The sequence below is a fragment of the Mus caroli genome, chromosome 12 (assembly GCF_900094665.2).
Source record: "Mus caroli chromosome 12, CAROLI_EIJ_v1.1, whole genome shotgun sequence".
In the NCBI taxonomy this organism is placed as follows: domain Eukaryota; kingdom Metazoa; phylum Chordata; class Mammalia; order Rodentia; family Muridae; genus Mus; species Mus caroli.
Window position 1 is genome coordinate 88,517,593 of NC_034581.1, and position 8,570 is coordinate 88,526,162.

Below are 8,570 nucleotides of genomic sequence, written 5' to 3' on the forward strand. Positions count from 1 at the left end.
AGAGAGAGAGAGAGAGAGAGAGAGAGAGAGAGAGAGAGAGAGAGAGAGAGAGAGCTCAAAGCAGAAAATGCTGTTAACATTTTGGCTTTTATCTGAGTTCCTTAATTGTGCTTCATTGGTGTAAGTATCCATTTCATGTCAATACCATTTTGTGTGGCTCTACAGTCTTTTCTTATGTTTTGAAGTGACTGATGTGATATCTCAAGGTGTTGTTGTTGTTGCTGCTGTTCAAGGTTTCTTTGGTCAACTAAGAATTTTACAGTTTCATGCACTGATCACAATTATATTTTTTATTTAAATAAATAATGCCACGGAATTTTGATGTGGATTATAATATAAATATATATCCTTTGGGGATATATAGATATTTTAATGATATGAATGCTTTCCTTAGGGTATATAAAGGTGTCCCCTTCAACTTGTGTTTAGCATTTCTCATTAACATTTTACATATTAGACTGGGTAGTATTTTTAAACATTTTTGTTTAAAAATATAGGATCCTTTCATGCATTCTAAATGCTATTTGTTCTTAATTGCATTTTCAGAAATGTGGGTGTTAAAATGTAAAAATGTAACCAATGCAATGATACAATTGATCATCAAAACAAAGAATTTAATATTTTGAGAGAGATGCTGAGCAAAATTGACAATATTTTATCTAGGTTAAGGAAGGAAAAGAATTATGTTTCAAATAACTTTAATAACAACATGGAGACCCTAATCACACAAAAGTTATGAAAAATCTATTATAAACAACTACATAGCAACAGATTGGAAAATCCATATGAAATGATACATTCCTGGAAAAACACAATCTATCAAAATTGAATCTTAGAGAAAATATGAAACGCAAACTGACAAATAATTTGTAAAGAGATTGAATTCACTAAGAACATCGAAGCTAAATTCTTTCAAGTGTTTAAGAAAAAAAAAAAAAAAAAACAAACCTGATATCAATGTCATGTCCACAAATAGAAGATGAAGAGCTTCCAGATTCTCAACAATATCTTATATAAGATGGATATTCTATATCCCTTTTCATATAAATAGTGAATTAATGTATTTGCATTACATTTTCCCAACAGCTAAGAAACTAATCTCAATGTCCCAATCTTTTTTTCATATTACATTTTTTCTTTAACGTTTTCCAGAACCAACATTTTTAACATAAATTGGCTAGAATATTATCTGTCTGAACTTTTATTTCTCAAAAGGGGCAGGAAAAAAAATACAGCTAAGTTACTATGATAGTTCTTTATCCAAATTACAATAGTTATTATCTTTCTACGTGCTGAAAAGCACTTATGCATATTGTATGTAGCCTATTTAAACCAGTATGTGTATAGGTGTTCTGCCTGTATGTATGTGCCCCATCTGCTTGCAATATCCATGGAGGCCAGAAAGATGTCACCTTTCAGATTGTTCTGAGCTACAATCTGAACAATAGGACCTGAACTTGAGTTCTTTGCTACAGTAATGAGTGCTCTTAACCACTGATCCACATGTATCTCCTACGCCATAATGTATTTTTGATACCCTACTTTCTAGTGTAAACGTCATATCCTTAATTAACACTTCTTTGCACATAACAAATGGGATTTATGCTTGATGCCTTAGTTATCATGCTCTATAATATATATCCATAAGCTTAAAAATGTTAGATAAAACCACAAGTCACAAGAAAATCTATAATGTACAAGATCATTCTTTGTCTAAAAGTTGTTTAAAATTTAAAAATAGTATTATTAAAATAAATAAAAAACTATTATTAAAAATAAAATAATTAAAATAAAAACAATGAAAAATTAATTTAATTTAAAATCTGCCCCCTCCCCTGCCCTCCCCAGTCCCAACTCCTGGATATGCCAGTAGCACCAGGGTACCCAAAGGACTGGGAACCACAGCATATGTCCTGCTGTTTCTCACTGGGGGAAAACAGGCTGTGGACAAACCATTATGGACTTGGCTCTGTCTTTTCCTGGCTTCATGCCAGATGGTGTTCCAGGCCACCCCAACTGAGAAATAGGGTGCAATATGGCAGAAAAAAAACAGTTTTGTATTGAAATGAAAAAGTAGTGTGGAATGAAAAAAAGGAATTTAGAGGTCTGCTGTAGAAGTTATCAAATGTTCCCAAAGGTTCCCAGCAAGTGGTGCTAGGCTCTACAAAGCCAGTGAGCAACACTATGAAAATGTAACTTCTTCTTCTTCTTCTCCTTCTTCTTCTTCTTCTTCTTCTTCTTCTTCTTCTTCTTCTTCTTCTTCTTCTTCTTCTTCTTCTTCTTCTTCTTCTTCTTCTTCTTCTTTTTCTTCCTCTTCCTCTTCCTCTTCCTCTTCCTCTTCCTCCTCTTCTTCTTCTTCTTCTGAGACAGGGTTTCTCTGTATAACTCTGGCTGTCCTGGAACTCACTTTGTAGACCAGGCTGTCCTCGAAATCAAATCTGCCTCTGCCTCCTAAGTGCTGAGATTAAAGGTGTGCACCACCACGCCCAGCTTATGTAAATGCTCCTTATAATATCCCCCTCAAAATCACATTTGATAGACTGCACTTGGGTCAGTTGCTTTGAGCATGAGTAGTATGAATGACTTATCAATAAGAGAACCTGCACATGCCTTTATAGATTTCCTCATAATGAATATTTTACTGTTAGAATGAATAAGACAAGAAAGTGATTCCTCCCAAAGAATGTACATTTTCTAATTATGTCATACAGATAACTAGACTAAAGAAATTTCAAGAAGTTTGAACCATCCTACAGATTTGCACAGCTCTGGGTCTCTGATCACATGGTGTTGTACCATAATGTTATTGTTTTGGAGATCAAGCCTTGGGAGTTTGGATAGCATGGTACCGTAGTCTCTGGAACTTGAATAATTGTCAGTTGGTGAAAGTTTGTGAAGACTTAGGAGGAGTCACCTTTCTAGGAGAAGTATGTCTTAGCAGACAGGCTTTGAGGTTTCAAAAGTGACATTTGGGTTGTTCTCTCTGTCTCTCTGTCTCTCTGTCTCTCTTTGTCTCTTTCTGTGTATCTTTCTTTGTCTGTCCCTCCCTCCTCCCCTCCCTCCCTTCCTCCATTCCTCCCTTCCTCTGTCTTCCTCCCTCCCTCTCTCTTTCTTTCTCTGTATGCATTCGTAAGTGTGTGACTGTGTGTGTGTGTGTGTGTGTGTGTGTGTGTGTGTGTGTGTGTGTGTGTGCTCCTCCCTACCTCTGTTTCTGGATATTGGATGAAAATGTAAGCTCTTGGATGCTGGACTTGCCTCCATGTCTGCTGCTTGCTGCCTTGATTCCATATAATAATGGTGATGAAATCTGATCCCTTCCTTTGGAAACTTAAGCCCCAAATACTTCCTTCCATCTATACTTGCCTTTGTCCCAGTGTTTTATACTGGTAGAAAAGTAATTACTACACAAGCTGAAACCTCTATGCAGCCTGAATAGACACATATTGCTGTCAGCACTGTCTAGGTGTCATAGTGTGAGAAACTGCTATTTTTAAGTTCAAGGAGACCTCTCCATAAATAGGAAAAGCAAATTGTTCAGGAGGTTTTACATGCTTCTCCAGGGGAATTGAAGTGATAGGAGGTATTCATGCAGAGCCTCACTACTAGATGTTGGATTATGAGATCTTGTGGTTAGACCAGGCATCTTCAAAGTCTTTAGGACAAATGAATAACATGGGCAGTCAAATGGTGCAGTTTAGGGATGGAATGCATTATTACTCTGAATAACTTTATTTCTCCCCTCATAGCATTTCCTCAGAATAAAACCAAGTCAAATATCTATCAATGATTATATTAGTGACATCCAAAAATACCTTCCTGTCAACATCTGCATTCCCCTTTAAAGCAAGGTATGACAACTGGAACCCTATCTAGTCTATAAATAAAACTACAAGTCTATCCAGACGCTTCTGCCACTTTCTGTGTCTTCCTTTACATGCTATCGATTTGAGGGCGTTAGCATCGAATGCCAATCATTTGGAATTGCATCTTTGTTTTGATAAGCCCACTGCTGTCATCACTCCCTTTTGTACTTGTTAAAATTTCACATTGCCATGGTGATACAGTATCCTGAAATTAACCTTGTAAATCCTGACACATGTCTCCATCAGTGGAACATTCCTTGATTTCTCAGTTTCTCATCCAGAAGTTGTTTAATGTGGACATGCTTTAAAATCATTCAGAAAACTTGAAAGTTATAAAAATGATTCAGACAGCACTCTGATCCTTGAATTGCAGCTCTAAAATCCAAAGCTCCAGAATTGTCATGAAAACACAATGGATATGTGTCAATGGTATATAATCATTGCTGAGAACACAAATTATGATTTGGTATTGGTGAATAGTCGTTGCTGAGAACAAAAAATTAGGATTTGGTATTGGTGAATAATCTGTGTTCTTTATTCAAGACAGAAAAGTAGACAAACTTGACTCTGTTCATTTTTGTTTCACATATGTTTTGTATTCTTTATATATTTGTGAGTACACTGTAGCTGTCTTCAGACACACCAGAAGAGAGCATCAGATCCCATTATAGATGGTTGTGAGCCACCATGTCGTTGCTGGAAATTGGACTCAGGACCTCTGGAAGAGCAGCCAATGCTCTTAACTGATGAGCCATCTCTCCAGGCTCTTTATTCTTTTTTAGTATTTTGCTCTTGGAAATGTAGGGATTAGATGCTTTTCAGATTAGTACCATACTTGAAATTCAAACTGAAAATAGATGAACACTATTTTCCCTAAAGGTAGCGAATTAAGACAGCAGGTGAAATGTTACTAAACTCAAGACTTAGTCGACAAGAGCACAAGTAGATGGTCTGTGTGTCAAATTCCCACTATCGTGTTTACTGCTTAAAATTAAGTTACTTTAAAGTGCAAATCCATGTAACTTTGCCTATTGGGTCTTTACTAATCACTAAACCATTTCTATCCTTCCTAAGCAAGATGTACAGACAGCAACCATTTCTCTTAGCTTGTCAATCCTACCCTGTTACCAGTAATGTGTAATTGGTCCGTAACAGGGGCATGGTTTGACCTTTTCATATAAGAACTGCAAATGAAAGCAAAAGGTCAGTGTAGCATGCTGGCATCAGGAAATGCATTAGGAAAACAACTGGATCACTCTAGAGAGTTGATCTTATTCTCTTTGGCTTTGAAAATATGGGGTTGATTTTCTATAGAACCACAGTTTCAGAGTGCGAGTTTTTCTTTTTTTTTTTAACTATTGTTGTTCTTTTATTTTTTTAAAAAAAAAAGTATATTCTAGGAGGTGGAAAGATATATGAGTGGATAAAAGAGCTTGTTATGCAAGCATCAGGACCTAAATACAGATGCCAGTATCTACAGGAAGAACCAGGTAGGTACATCTGCAGGCACATTTTAACACCACCCATAGAAGTGGCATCTCTAAAACTTCCAGACAAGTTTCAGACTTAGTGAGAAATATTATATTTAAAGAATAAGGCAGAAAGAAAGAAAGTAGAATACCTGATGTTCTCATTTTCCAAGTAATACTTCTTTAAAAACATGTGGTATGTATGTTTAAATAGGTAGGTAATGAAGTGTGAACCTTAATGAAGAACTTTGATGCACTTAAGAACTAGCTACTAATTGTAGCCCCCAAATTCCCACCAGATGGTAACACACCAGGGCAAGCCCTTTTAGAAATAACTACTTTCAGACATTAATTGTTATTATAATCTAATTTCTCTGGCTCAAAAAAAACATTGGTTACTATAGCAATAAGATCAGAACTACATATTTAATTGGAATTGTATGTTCATTTAAGTAGCCATTTGGGTAAATTCTTTTTGACTTGAAAAAAACAAGAGTTTTGGTATGTTATTAAAGACTTGACTTCTATTTTTCAAGAAAGAGACCTCAACAACAAAAATTATGATTACATTCCAGATTTGGGAGAGCGCTATAAATGATGCAATTTCTTTCCAAAGAGCCTGTGAATTCACTGCTGCTGTCCGTGGAGGAAGAATGATGAGAGTGAAGAAAATAATGGTAAGTAGTTTATAAGGAATCAGAGAAACATTTCCATTGTTGTACATCATTTGGTATAAACTCAACAAAATTTTAAAACAACAAGTTAATTTTACTGATAATCAATACATTAGCAGCCTTTACAAAATAAAATACTGTAAAAGAACTGAACTCCTGTTGACTATCATGTGGCTTGATGACAATAACACATCAAATTAGTCATCTTTGGAAGGTATTTGCTTATTCACAGTGCTAAGAAGGTTAAAATCAGGGAAAAAAAAAAGCTATCACAATCGGCTCTTCCATTCTCAGTGTTAAAAGGTCTGAGCTGAAATGTGCAGTTTACTCAAATTTATTATTATTGTGTTTTTATACTCTTTTTAATATAAAGTACTTAGTACATATGAAAATCAAACTAATAGTGTTTGTAAATGGGCATTTGGCCGAACATAGGGAACTTATCCATTACCAGTGAGTGTGAGTATGCATGTGAGTCTGCGTGCACATGTGCATGCACATGAATGTGCACACAAGCATGGATAGGCAGAACAACAATATGAACAAACCAGTACTCCCAGACCTCCCAGGGACTAAACCACCAACCATAGAGTACACAAGGAGGGACCTAAGGCTTCAGCCATATAAGTAACAGAGGATGGACTTGTGGGACATCAAGGAGAGGAGAGGCTCTTGGCCTTGTGAAGGCTCTATGCACCTTTATAGTGGAATGCCAGAACAGGGAAGCAGGAGTGGGTGGGTTAGTGAGCAGGGGGAGGCGGGATGGGACAGGGTTTGTTTGTTTGTTTGTTTGTTTTTTTGAGGGGATAACATTTGAAATGTAAATAAGGAAAATAATAAAAAAAAAAAGAAAGAAAAAAGAAAAGAAAAAACTAAGAAAACAAAACAAAACAAAAAAACAAGAAAATAAAACCAGGATACTCCCACTGACGTCCAAACGAAACTTCATAAAACACAGCTCTTGTTTCTGACATGTTTGCATAGATGCTGTCATCTCCTCTTCTGGAAAGTCCCTGTGAGGTATTCTGTTATTAATATTAGTACCAATCACTTTTATGTAAGTGGAAATGTGCTGTTAAATTCAGTTGTTACTTTTCTTCTTACTCCTCCAAATATAATTAATCTAATTTTACCCTGGCAATCATTTCTGAGATAAAGTTATCCCTTCTATATAAACACTAAACTCTGTGGAAAGAAGTAGAAATCAGACATTATTTAATGTTCTATTTTTCCCAATCTTTTCTAGTAGATTTCAAAGCATATTACATATTGATATTTTTATTAACTAAAATTTTCAGAAGTATATCCTGGGTAAAATTTCCTCAGAATAAATGCTAAGAATTATAGACTATAAAAAGAAGAAAGAAAATAATGAAATATTTTATTAAGTAACTTTGCTTTTGACAATACCAAACATGCAAATGAAGTACTTAATTAGTTTCTCTCTCCTATAGCCTCTGTTATTACCTCTTCTTATTTATAATAACTGAAATACTGAAGAGGATTTAAAAATTTTGAGTATGTAAAGGAAATACTGTTTTCAATTATTTCCATAGGCAATATCAGTAGAAAACATGCACTGTTTAAGTAAATCAGTAAATAAATAAAAATTTCAAAACACAAAATCTAAAATTAACAATAATATTAAATTAAATATATATGTTCAAATACTATATATATATATATATATATATATATATATATATATATAGCTTTAAATGGCAGGTACAACATGCACCATGTTTTACGGCAATTTTTCTAATAAAGTACAATCTTGAAAATGGCATCTTATGATTTCAAGGGAAGAGATGTAAGTATATTTAAGCAGTGTGAGTAGGCATTATAGGGAAAATGTTTGAGCATAGTGTTGGTTGTTCATAAGTCTAACAGAGGTTTTATGTTGTGTATGTCATAGTCCATGAACAATGAACACATATGGGAAGAAAGAGTTCACCTGAAAACCAATGCCCCCATTGGAAGAGAGATTAATTCAAACAATCAAAGAGCACTGAGATGCTTGGAGGTTTTAATTTGCACGGAGTATTAATTTTCATGACCCAATTCAGGAACCTTTAAAAAAGCAAATTAGATTTTATTCAACCTCGCCTTTTGTATTCAAATACACTTCTCCCCTTTCGTCCAAGGTGTCAAGGTGCTTATTTCTCCTTGATGTGTTTTCCTTATAAAGAAAATTGATTCAGCCATAGAAATCTGTTGGTAATACTTTATTGATATGAGTAGGTATACATCGAAGTAGAATTTTGTTTGGGTCAACAAATTATAAGGCATATAGGGAATATTCCTCTAAGAAGTATACAGTTTTGGAAGATAATATAGAAATAACCAATTCTTAATCCTAGCACTCGGAAGGCAGAGGCAGGCAGATTTCTGAGTTCAAGGCCAGCCTGGTCTATGAAGTGAGTTCCAAGATAGCCAGAGCTATACAGAGAAACCCTGTCTAGAAAAACCAAAAAAACCAAAAAACAAAAAAACAAAACAAAACAAAAAACCAAAAACAAAAACAAAAAAAAAAAAACAAAAAAAAACCAACCAAACAAACAAAC